General features: G+C 64.9%; 1 pseudogene across 1 annotated transcript; it reads right to left on the bottom strand.

Moving 5' to 3' along the window:
* Window positions 1-228: 228 nt before the first annotated feature.
* LOC115900430 lies at window positions 229-11,944 on the bottom strand (annotated as a pseudogene). The gene is made up of 20 exons (XR_004060099.1): window positions 11,761-11,944; window positions 9,270-9,373; window positions 8,714-8,806; window positions 8,527-8,622; window positions 8,358-8,448; window positions 8,183-8,283; window positions 7,962-8,029; window positions 7,658-7,736; window positions 6,402-6,468; window positions 6,161-6,295; window positions 5,977-6,085; window positions 5,753-5,853; window positions 5,571-5,671; window positions 4,593-5,500; window positions 2,378-2,660; window positions 2,067-2,220; window positions 1,884-1,956; window positions 1,641-1,794; window positions 1,151-1,277; window positions 229-611 (listed from the first exon to the last, which is right to left on the bottom strand). The product of XR_004060099.1 is annotated as an N-acetyl-beta-glucosaminyl-glycoprotein 4-beta-N-acetylgalactosaminyltransferase 1-like (transcript).
* Between the last annotated feature and the right edge of the window lie 284 nt (window positions 11,945-12,228).

The following is a 12,228-nucleotide window of genomic DNA, read 5'->3' as shown; positions in this document are numbered from 1 at the left end:
GCTGGGCACCGAACCTCACAAGTAGGAAGGGGGAAGTGGGTCTTGGGGGTGGGAGAAGCTGGGGTCTGGAAGGGCTGCAGCTGGAAGTCAAGAGGTCGTGCTCAGGGTCCCCCAGTGGTGAGGACTCCACCTCTCAAGAGAACAGGCACAGAGAACAAGTCAGAACTAAAAAAAATATTTCATTTCATTCTGAATAAAAAACAGAACAGACAGAACTCTTGAAATCCTGAAAACAATGTCATCGCTACAGCAAAATTTCACAGAAATCATCGCAGAGTGGGGACCAAGGCCAGGCCCTGACCCGCTGTGAAGGCTGCCTCTCCAGGGAGGGGCACGACGCCGGGGCCCAGTGGGCCTGAGAGGGACAGGCACAGGTGGTGGCTGTGCCCCTCTGACCAGCCCTGCCGGGTCCCTCGGGACCAAGCTCAAAGCCCAGCCCCCAGCAGCTGCCTCTGGACTCCCACCGGGGCTGGGAGGGGCTGCGTCCTCAGGACGCCCCCATGTGAGAGCCCTTCCTGCTGCGGACGCTCCACATGCCCCTCTTGGAGTGGTAGTGGTGGTAGAAGTTCCGCAGCCGGAGTCGCTCCACCTCCAGCCCTGCCTGCAGGACCCTGGGGGCAGAGAGAGGAGACGTGATCAGGACTCGGGGCGGGGGAAAGAGAGAGAGGTGGTCAGGACCCGGGGCAGGGGGCAGAGAGGAGGTTGGGACCCCGGGGCCAGGGGCAGAGAGAGAGGAGGTCGGGACCCCGGGGCTGGGGGCAGAGAGGTGATCAGGACCTGGGACCGGAGGCAGAGAGAGAGGAGGTCGGGACCCCGGGGCCGGGGGCAGAGACAGGTGATCAGGACCCTGGTCCAGGGACTGGGGGTGTCAGGGCTGCCTCGCGCCTCCAGGGCCCTAGTGGGAGGTTGGGGACTCAGGGCCACCCAAGGCCTACAGGATCAGGGGGCAGAACTGGTTCAGGGATGTCCCTGAGCTTGCAGGACCCTGGGGGTGGGACAGGATCTCAGGAGTGATGTGGGTGGAGGGGGTCTCTCTGGGCCTACAGGATACTGGGAAGATGGGGAAGGGTAGAGTTCTCTCAGCATGTGGGCGCCATTTTCCTCATCTGAGGAGGAGGACGCAGGGGTCAGGGGAGTGGGAGGTGGTCACCTGTCCAGGAGCTCCCAGTCTTCACCCCCCCACTGGTCTCGGAACTCTTCCGTGTTCATGCCTCCGACCCGGTCAAAGTCCGACTTGTAGATCCCAAAAAGGCCAAAGCCGTTCACCTCCCAGTAACCTGGGGCGGGAGTGAGGAGTGTTGCCCTTCAGACCAGGTCTTGCAAGGCCTCCCCTGCAAAGGGCCGCTAGGAGACCTTGGGAGGGCCTCAGGGGCAGAGTCCCATCACCATGGGGCTTCTGGCGGTGCCCGGTAATGACCCTGGAGCTGCGGTGCATAAACGCAGGATACTGCAGGAGGTCCCCGGGGCCCCGCATGGCCCTGGGTGTGCTGGTGCCAGGAGACTGGGGCTCTGAGCTCTACGGGGAGCACTGATGGACTCCCAGGCCTCCCCTGGGGATTGAGAGGCCCCGGGTTCCTGGACATTACCGTGGTGGTTAGTGGGAACCTTGCCATCACAGGGTGGGGCGCTTGGGGCCTCACCGTGGGGGTCCCGGGGCGAGCTCCCGCAGCTCAGACGCATGACCACGGGCGCGAAGGCCAGCCTGCCCTCCACGCAGTGCTTGCGGATGCCGTCCAGGATGTTGGGTGGGAAGTGGATGTGCAGGTCGCAGAGGAACACGATGCTGCTGGCGTCCTGGGGGATGCGGGAGGTCTGAGCCCCGCCCTCCGCTCCTCCCCGGATACGCCCCGTTTTGCTCCCCGACCCCCATCTGGCCCTCGGACCTCCACCGCGTCCACTCCCGCCTGCAGCCCGGCGGAGCGCTCGAAGTTCCCGGTTCGTCTCAGGTACTGGTACCTGGGGAGGAGGAGTCACAGGCACGATCTCTGGGGGTGGGGTCAGGAAAACCCACCTCCCGGGGAGGAAAGGTGCGCTGGGTCCGCCCAAGTGGAAGTAGGGGCCGTTACCGGGGCAGGCGCGCGGTGCGCAGGGCTCGCTCCACGTCCATATCCTCGCTCTCGAAATCCACCAGGACGACGCTGAAACGCGAGTCCCCGGTGCGCGCGTGCAGCGCAGCCATGTCCGCCAGGAACTGCGCCACCCACCGCGCCTGGTTTTTCACTGGAGGAGAAATGGGGGGCTGAGCCGACCCTGACTCTATGCTGGGGCCTCCCAGCTCCGAAGAACCTCATCCCGGACACCCACACCCTTTCCTAGTCATTAGGGTCCACGTTCCTCCCACGAGGTCTCCCGGAGACCCCGAGCCCGCCCTGCGCACCTGGCACGATGAAGTGCACCATCACGTCCTGGCGCCAGGCCAGGCGCAGTGGCCGGCAGAGCTCGGGGCGGCCATCGGGGCGCACAGAGGCCGCGGGAGCGGGCTCGGGACTTTCTCTGTCTGCATCCCCCACGTGGGCTCCTGGCAGCCGCAGAAGACGTACTCGGAGAGTCGCAGGCGGCCTCCCCCGCGCTCCTGCAGCTCCAGCTCCAGCAGGAAGCGACTCCCTCGCGCCGAGTCCCGGCGCTTCTCCACGTTCACGATGCGCAGAAGCGCGAAGCGCCTGCAAAGCTGGGTGGTCAGCCGGTAGGAAGGCTTCCAGCCTGCACCCCACCCGCAACCCTGGGCCGCCCTGGCTACAGAAACTCAGCTGACTTGGAGTTGCGGGAGGCTGCGGGCTCCGCGGCAGAGCTCCTGCCCCTCCAGGCAGGCCCAGCAGGCAGGTCCACCTTCCAGCCACCCCATCCAGGGTCGGGGCAGGACTGGGGGCACACCAGCGAGCCCAGGCCCATCCTCACCCCCTCGCAGGCCTCCTGGCCACCACGCACGTCCCAGGTGACATTTATGACATGTCCGGCTGTCCTGTTACCCCCCTTGCTCAGAAACCTTCAGGAGTTAGCCACCGCCCATGGGACAAGGTTCAAACAGCTTCTGTGGCATTTTAGGACGTTAAGCAGTTTCGAATTTGTGGCCTTCAATCTTCCCCTCCTACTGGGGTAGCAGACTCCTCCTCAGGCACAGCCACCATCTCCTCTCCTTTGTCCTGAGGAGTCCCCTGCCTGGGATGTTTGCCCCAGCCCTCCCAGCCACTCCTCTTCCAGGCCCTCAGTCACCTCTTCTGAGAAGCCCCCCACCCCGCCCCCTGTGCCTTCACAGAACCCCTTTTCCCAGGCAGCAGCTCCGGGCCTGTCCTGACCCCCAAGTGGAGGAGGCTTCAATGCTGGGAGCCTGTTCCCGGCCCCTTCCTCCTCATTCTGCCCAGCCGAGAACCTCAGTTTCCCTCCACTCTGCTCTCCTCATCTGGAGAAAATAGGACCCTGCCCTAGACGACGCTTTCTCTTCAGTCGGCCTCACATCCTCCCTTGGCAGTCTGTGCCCTTCACCGGGGGACGCCCACCTGGGTGCCGAGGGGTCCGAGGCCTCCCTCCAACTCCTGTCCTTCCCCACCCCAAAGCCCTGAGTGTCAGGGACCTCCTGCCCCAAATGCTCTTGGTCTCTCTACACTGTTGCTCCTTGAGCCACACCCAAGTGGCAAAGGTGGGACCACAACAATGACCATCCCATGAGACCCCCATGGCATGACGAGCTGCTCTCAGGAAGCTTAGAGCCAGGGGCAGGCGTGCCCTCTGAGCCACCTTGAATCCAGCACCCAGCCCCCAGGGCTCCAGGCTGTCAGTCACCACCACCACCATCCCTTCCCTTCCAGGCAGCGGCACACCTATCTATACCCAAACCGGTGGAATTCCTGCCCTGCTCACAACCTTCTATCAGGCACAGGAGAAACAGTCCCAGCTCTGCCTCCATCCTCTGACCCTGCCCCTGCCTGTCATCACTGCGCAGCTCCTAACTCGACTTCAAGGCTGGGCACAACAGATGCTGCCTCTTCTTAGGACTCCACAGGCCTCCTGGAGGCCAAATTAGACTCCCCACTCCCGCCCACCAGCCTGCAGGGAGGGCAGACAGCACTAGATTCCTGGGGCCTCGGGAGACCAGAGGGGCCAATGGGGCAGAAGCCCTGCACCCTCCTCTGCAGTCAGGCCCTCAGCACCTGGAAACACCCAGGGGCACTGCGAGGGGAGAGGAGGAGGGGTCCAGGGGTCCTGAGCTTTGCCCTAAGTGTCTCAGCCTGGCTCCTGAATGGGGCTGTCTCCCCAGCAACTGGATGGGACTGACGCTGACCTATGTAGCCTGGACTCCTCCCTGGCCCAGGTCCAGGATGACAGAAGTGGGGTTCGCAGGGGCAAGGATGGGGCGCCAGCCCTGGGTGGGGCTCCTCACTTGTCCTGAGGCTGGACAAGTGCCCTGGGCAGTCAGGACACGGGGAAGGAAGGGGAGAAGCCGGGTTTCCCTGGGGTGGGGGGCGGTGCCTCAGCCCAGGCCGGTACACCACTGAGCCCTGGGGGAGGTCTGAGGGGCCCACCAAGGCCAGGACCTCCTCTCCCCGGCTGTCCCCGTCCCCACAATCGCCCTGGCGCGCGTTGAGCCGGCCCCATACCCGCCGTGGCGCGCGTTGAGCCGCTCCATGTACTGAGCCGCCACGTCCACGGCCTCCGCCTCCGGCAGCTGAAGGTTCCCCGAAACGTTGCCACCGCAGGTCGTTCCAGTCCGAGCGCAGCAGCTCGAAGTCCACGGCGCCCACGCTGAACGTGCGCTGCCAGTCGATGGCGTCCTCACGCCAGCGTCCGAGCGCCGGGCCCGCGGCCTCCTCGCTGTCCTCGGACGCAGCCTCGTCGCCCGGGGCCCATCGTCCTCCCCTTCCTCCTCCTCTTCGCCCTCCCCGGGCAGCTGCGGCCCGGACACCTGGGACAAGCTCAGGAAGGAGGTCACGGGCCGCGCTTCGGAGGACAAGTTTGAGTCCACTGTGGGCACCGCAGGTCCCAGCGTGCGCGCCTGGCCCTCCTGGCCTCCTTGGGTGGTCTGCGCCCTGGCTGGGGGCCTCGGCTGTGTGGCCTGGGGGCCGCCGGTCCTGCGGCCCTGGGGCCGGGGTGGGCGTGGGGGGCGCCCGCAGCTGCACTCTGGGCAGAGGCCTGGGGTGCAGGAAGACGCCGGGAAAGGGCGGCCAGGGGCCGCGCGCGGCGCTGGGCCCGGGGGGATGCCCGCTGTCCCGGCCGCACCCTGGTCACGTACACCTTTGGGGGCTGCTGCTCCGCTGCAGGGCGCGGGGGCGGAGCTCGGCCCAAGAAGAGCGGCAAGGGGCGGGCGGCCCGGGAGGCCCAGCTCAGGGCCCGGGAGTGCCTGGGGTCCCCTCGTCCCGGGGGCGGGGAGGGGTTGGCGGAGCAGGGGTGGCTCCGGGCTCTGCGTGGGCCGCTGGGGCGGGGGACGGGGGGCTGCTCCTGGACGGGGCCGCCTCTGTGGGCTCCAGGCTGTCGAGCAGCTCCCCCTCGTCCTCGTCGTCCAGGAAGTCTGCGGGAAACGCGGGTTCAGAAGCTCCCTGCGCAGGTGGGTAAGGGCTGGGGGCGCTGCGGACACTCACCGTCCGGGTTGAGGAAGAGGAAGGCTCGGCGCTGCACCTCCTCTTCTTCATCCTCGTCCCCCTCCTCCTTGTCCATCTTCATGTACTTATAGAACCCAAACCTGGGGCGGAGCGGAAGCATCAGAGCCGAGTCCCGCCCTGCCCGCCCCGCCCCGCATTTTCCAGCCGGGCTGCGAGCCCACCTCTCCAGGTACAGCGGAGACTCGCGGTAGAAGCACTTGTTGTCCGTCTCCATGTGGGTGAGGCGGGTGTAGTCGTTGGGATAAACGAAGGACAGGTACACCTGGGGGGCGGGGAGCAGGCGGGCTCAGGGCTCAGGGCGGGGACCTCCCGGGGTGGCCTCCCAAGGGGCTGGAGAAGGCTCCGCGGAGTCCCCGACGGGAGACGGGGTAACAGCCGCACTCACAAATTGCAGTCCCTGGTATCTGGCGATGGGAAGTCCTTGACCACGTAGGTGGGGGCGTAGGCACAGGGCTCCAGCACGTTCTCCAGGCTCGAGGATTCCATGCGCGGAGCTGCAGGAGGTGCGGTCATAGGGCGGCTGGGGCAGGCACCCCCGCCCCTCGCCCCCCGCGCGGGCCCCCTCTCACTGAGGAAAAAGGTATCCCTGGGATCTGGCCGCAGCATGTCTGCGCTGGTGTCCTCCTGCGGCAGACGCCCCCCCACGTGGCTGGCTGGAGACTGGGGGACGTGGGCCACGTGGTCCATCTTCAGGGCTGACTCATCTGGGGGAAGAGGGGTTCCAGGGAGTGCTCAGACTCCTCCATTCTTCCCGCTCACACCCAGAGCCCATCCCAAGGAGCCCCCACATCCCCAGAGGCGCCCGCGCACCTGTGTACAGGGAGATGTGAGCAGAGCTGATGACCTCGAACTTCAGGCCAGGCAGGAAAGCTCGCCACTGCAGGGCAGAGAGGGTGGGTGTCAGGGGCAGGGCCGTGGCTGGGTCCAGGGAAGAAAGGGTCTACCCTGGCTCAGGGCGGGGGGACTAGGAGGACCAATCCCTGAAAGGATGCAGGAGGGGAGATGGTAGAGGGGTCCGGGGGTTCCAAGAAGGGGCAGCAGGGAAGCTGGGGAAGGAAGCCCAGAAAGCTGAGGGCCCTGGGAGCAGGGCCAGACCTCCCCATGCTCCCTTCCTCACCTTTCCTACTCCCTCCCTTCCTCCCTCCCTCCCTGAGGCCCCCCTCCTTTCGTCCTTCCCTCCCTGAGGCCCCCCTCCCCTCCTCCCCTCCCTCCCTGAGGCCCGCCTCAGGTTATGACTTCCAACCCTGCCCATTCCCAGTGAGGTCACTGCTGGCCCCCTAAGGGCCAGGCTGGATGCCCCTCCACTCTACCCCCACCACCAAGTTGGGGTTCCAGGGGTTGTCTCAGGCCCTTCTGTTCCCACCTCATCCTGGGGCCTCCACAGACCACTTCAAACCCCTGTCTCCAGCCTGGGCCCTCTGCCCAGCTGAGCTGGGGTAAAACGCACCCTCCACACACCAGACACAGGCACCATGGAGCAGCCCGCAACACCCACCAGGCTCCAGGCCCTCTGCCTTGCTGTGTAACCCCTTTCCGCTTCCCCCATCCATCCCCACAGCCACCTCCCTAGGTTCGAGGACCAAAGGCCACAGTAAACCCTTCCCCCAGGCTCTCTCCACTCTGTGGCCAGGGGTTTTTTCCTGGAATGCAAATCCCATGGCCTCATTCTCAGGACAAAGCCCTATCTGTCCAGAATGGTGCTCAGGCTCCGCCTGATCTGGCCACCAGACCCTTCCTAGTCTCGAAGACCCGCTTCCTCTGCTGAGTCTGTTCCTTCGCTGCAGTCGTGGTCTAGAATTCACCCACCATACGCCCCACCCCAGATTATCTGCCCCCCACATCTCCCTACTGAATGTCTCCATTCTCTCAAGACTCTACTCAAAGGCGACTCCTAGTGAGCGTCACCGAGCCCCGAAAGAGGGCAGAGCAGACCCTCCTGACCTCAGGCCCATGGCCCTGACCAACTGCTTTGTCAGCTTTGGGACGGGGACCCCACTGCAGTTGTCCTGAAGGGAGGCAGTGGAAGTGGAGTCTCCAGAAACCCCCCGGGGGCGGGGGGCACTCACACCCACTTCCACGTGGTCCGAGCCGCGGTCGTCCTGCTTGTGCAGCAACTCAAAATAGTACCTCCGGGAGGCCATGAGCCTGGGGACACGAGGAGCAAGGGTTGGGCCCCGCCATGCACAGTGGAGCCAGGGAAGGGGGCAGGTGGTGCCCACAGCCCTCAGGGCTGGCCCTCAGGAGGATGGCAGCTGGGCTGGGCGGGTGCTTGTGCAGAGTGTGTGCAAGTGTGCACAGGGTAAGGAAACAGCACGTAGCCCCCTCCCGCGAATACACAAGTGCATGCACATGCACCCCACAGTCACTCACCGCCTGGGCTTGGACACCTGGGAGCTGAACTTAGTGAATTCTCCAGGCGCTGTCCACTCGGAGCCAGTCTGGGGGGTGATAGAGCAGGGCAGTGGGGGGGGGGGTTCACTCTCTCCCTGGGGACACCAAAGCCATCGGGTCCTCATTCCCAAGAGGCTGGTGGGGACAGGTGACTGAGCTGCAGGAGGCCTGGGAAGACACCAGGGCTGGGGTGGGGGTACCTTGCCCACGAAGGCCACAAGCTGAGCAGCGGCGGGGCTCTCGTCCAGACTCAGCCAGAACTCCGAGTTGTCGTCTGAGGCCACAGAAAACTGGACGTCTCCTAGTCCACAAGACTAGGCTCAGGGGGGTGGAGCCTCACGACACCCCTCCCCCAGGGCACCCTCACCCCCGTACCGTCCCTCGCTGGGTGGATGAAACCAAAAATACGGAGTCCATAGTTCTTCCACTTGGGGGACACGGCCAACTTCTTCACGGTGGTGCGAGTCTGAGGGGGCAGTGACTGTTGCTGTCGAAGCCCCCTGCGTGCCCTGCCCGCCCTGCACCCCCCAACCCTGGCACTCACATGAGGGAACAGCGGGAAGTGCAGGTTCCTCCTCAGGTGGCCCACGGCGCCCCCACACCAGTCCTCAAACACGTGCAGGTTCACCTGCCCCTTGTACTGGGGATGGGGGGTCTTACCTTCTGCACGGCCCGCCGTCCCCCCCAGCCCCGCCCTGCCTCCCAGCCCATTACAGGCCGAGCCAGCTCACCTCCTCCCGCCATGGAGGTGTCTGATGGGTGAAGTTCAGTGGCAGCTTCCCAGCCCCCGCAGGAAACAGCATATCTAGATCCCGACCTTCAAGCTGCAGGAGAGAAAAGGCAGCGGGGTCAGGGCTGGAAGGGCAGGGAGGAGGTCACACACACCTAGACAGACCTTCACAAAGACCCCTTCCAACATGTAGCCACGCAGCCCTAAATGTCTGCGAGCCCACAGCCATGCAAACCCTGACCCACGGCCCCGGCACATACACTCAGACCCTCTGGTCACTCTCGCCCAAGCAGATGCCCGGCCACCCCACATACTGACCAGCTGGTGCATACATGCACCTGCTGCAGCCCCCAGACACAGAGCTCCAGACAGGATGCCTGGTGCTGCAGCTCACACTGACAAGCCATGCCGTGCTCCCCACCCACATGTCCTGTGTCTCATGCCCCCCTGCTGTGTCCTCCAGAAGGGACAGATTCTCAAGACACCAACGCACAAGTGGCTTCGGGGCTTTGGGGTCTCATCTCGTGCACACGCATTCTCCCCAAGGCCCTGCTCACCGCCTGCTCCTCTTCACGGCTCTCACTGGAGTCCTCAGCCCTCTGTGTGGATGGCGCAGCATGGACCCCCCGGCCGTCGGTCACACTGGTCAGCTTCTCACCATCTGCAGGTGGCACGTGAGGCCTGTCTCAGGCCCAGGCTGTCTCTAAGGCCATTCTGCCTGCTGCTGGGGTCAGCTGGGCTAGGGACCCACATGGCCAGAGCAGGGCAAGGAGGCTGTGGTGTCTCTTGCTAAAGCCAAACCTCTCCTTCTCATCTGCTTCTTTTTTTTTTTTTTTTTTTTTTTTTTTTAGACTGAGTCTCTCTCTATCGCCCAGGCTGGAGTGCAGTGGCCGGATCTCGCTCACTGCAAGCTCCGCCTCCCGGGTTTACGCCATTCTCCTGCCTCAGCTCCCGAGTAGCTGGGACTATAGGCGCCCGCCACCTCGCCCGGCTAGTTTTTTGTATTTTTAGTAGAGACGGGTTTCACGGTGTTAGCCAGGATGGTCTCGATCTCCTGATCTCGTGATCCACCAATCTCGGCCTCCCAAAGTGCTGGGATTACAGGCTTGAGCCACCGCACCCGGCTCATCTGCTTCTTCTACCACCAGATGCCCCACCCCACAGCGAGGCAACTTCTTCCACACTCCACCTCTGGTGGGGCAGCCCAGGCTGAGCCTTCCAGCAGGCTATTCCCAACCTCCAGCAGGTGTGAGGGAGGAAAGCCAGGTGTGCCAGCTGGTGTGTGTAGGCACCCACATGCACCCCCATCTGGCCATTCTTGTTAAGTGGCTCTGCCTCCAGGAAGACCCCAGGACTGCCCTGTGCCCTCAGCACTTTCTCTGTGTGCTGGTGTGTTCCATGTCTGCCTCCCTTACCAGAACTGAGAACTCAGGGTTAGTGCCAGGGACTGTAGTCAGGAAAGCCGGCACTGCCTCTCCTGAAGGATTTGAGCCCTCAAAGTCTGGACTGAGGGACAGGCATGGATGCTGAAGCCCAGGTGTGGCCCTGGAGCAGAGGGTGGCCCTGGATTGAGTGTCCCTGGGTAGGAGGACCAGGAGGGGCAGAACTGGGGTGAAGTGAAGCATCCCTTCAGATGCCCAGGTCCTAGGGCGTGGAACCCCCTGGGGCTGCAGTGAGGATGTCTAGGTCCTCAGCTTAGGGAGGTCCAGGAAGTGGGAGGGCTGGGGCGCAGAGCTGGCCTGCCCAGGCTTGTGGGGAGGCAGTAGAGATGTCCACAGGCAGACCTGGGAAGGCTCCCCCGACGGAACAGTCTGCTCACTCCCCATCTCCCTGGGCAGCTGTTGAGCTCCTCTTGTCCTGGCCCTGGCCTCAAAGGTAGCAAGTGGTACAGGCGCCCTGGGGCGGAGCTCACTTAGCCTCAAGGGGTCCTTGGAAGGGGATTCCTATGCCTCCGCCCGCTCCAGGTTGGGCTTAGATCCCTCCGCTGCTCAGAAAACTACAGAGGCTCCTGCGGAGGGGGCTGGTTTTGTTCTGTGTCATTGGGTCCCTGTGGATCCTGCCCTGTCTGCTAAGAGCTGGGGTGGAGCTTCTTTTAGGGATTCAGCAGTATCAGGGGTCTCCTGAGGGTGTGGCAGCTGCGAGGTATGTGGGGTGGGACAAGCCCCGGACCATTGGCCTGTGTGGGTCCCGGCCTCCCAGCGCACGAAGAGAAGACAGAGGAGCTTTGGCAGGTGGAGTGGCCCAGGTGTCCCCCGCCAGTATCATTGTTCTGCCTCCTCAGAACACCCGGCTCCCTGGAGAAGGCTCAGAGGCAGCCAGCTGGGGTCTCTCCTGGTCTGGGCATGGCACTAACCTCCCTCCTCCTCAGGAGGGGGCATTTTGCCCTCGTTCTCCCCCACCCCCCCAGGCTTTCATCTGCGCCTTCCTGTCTGGAATGCTCTTTGCACAAAAGGTGTGTGTCAAAGATCACCATCTCCAGGAGGCCCTACCCCGGCTGGCTCACCGTGACCCGATCTGCTTTGTTTGTGGGTTGGGGTTGGGAGAGTTTACGCCAGGCTTCCCAAGCTGGGCCCCATCCCCACGCATGGGCCCCCACAACACTGGCACAGTTCACCGAGGGCGCCCCCGCCGGGAAGCGTCCCAGCTGCACCGGCCACTTCGCCAAGCCCGGGCCCGGGTCCCCAGCACATGGGGAAACTGAGGCCCTGCTAAGCGGGCAGGGGATGGAGGCGAGGCCTGACAAGGCCTCTTGGAAGGCTCAGCAGGGTCTGGGGCGGAGAATTCCCCGGGAGCCCACCGTCAGCCGCTCACTACCAGATCCAGGCCAGATCCCAGAGTCAGGGACCCTCCCAGAGAGGGTCGCGCGCGTCACTGCCGACGTCATCGAGCGTCTGGGCCGAGCCGAACCGCGCCCCCTCCTCACAAATCGCGGAGCGGGGAACAGCGGGCGGGGTCTCCGGGCGGGTCGGGCCCAGCCGAGACCCCTGTGTGGTGGGAGGCTCCGCCCGCGCCCCAGGGCCCCCGCCGCCCGCGCCCCTCGCGCCGTACCTCGCCCGTAGCCCAGGCGCTGGCGCAGCGCTCGGCCCTGGCGCACCAGGCCCAGGTGCACGTAGGTGAGCCACGCGGCGCAGCTCAGCAGCAGCAGCAGCAGCAGCAGCTTCATCTGCTTGCGGATCTTCTTCACCGGGAGCCGCGGCATCGCGGCCGCCGCGCCCGCCCCAGGCCACGCTCAGCGGCGCCGCTGCAGCCCCCGGCCCCCGCCCGCCCCGCGCCGCATCCCCGGCCCGCCCCGCCGCGCTCAGCGCCCGCGGCCCCGCATGGTCCTTTGTCCGCCGCGTGCGGCCACCGGTGCGGCCGCGACCCCCCCCAGGCCCGCCCTCTTCCGCTGCCCCGTTCTTCTGCTCTCCTCGTCTTGTTCCCCCCTCCCGTTCCTCTCCCTTCTCCTCTCTCCTTTTTCGGCGGCTTAACCGATCATATCCACCTCTCCCTCTCTTCCCCACGCGGTCAGGCCCGGCC

Source organism: Rhinopithecus roxellana, chromosome 11 (genome assembly GCF_007565055.1).
Source record: "Rhinopithecus roxellana isolate Shanxi Qingling chromosome 11, ASM756505v1, whole genome shotgun sequence".
NCBI lineage: Eukaryota > Metazoa > Chordata > Mammalia > Primates > Cercopithecidae > Rhinopithecus > Rhinopithecus roxellana.
This window is presented reverse-complemented; position numbering and strand designations above follow the sequence as displayed.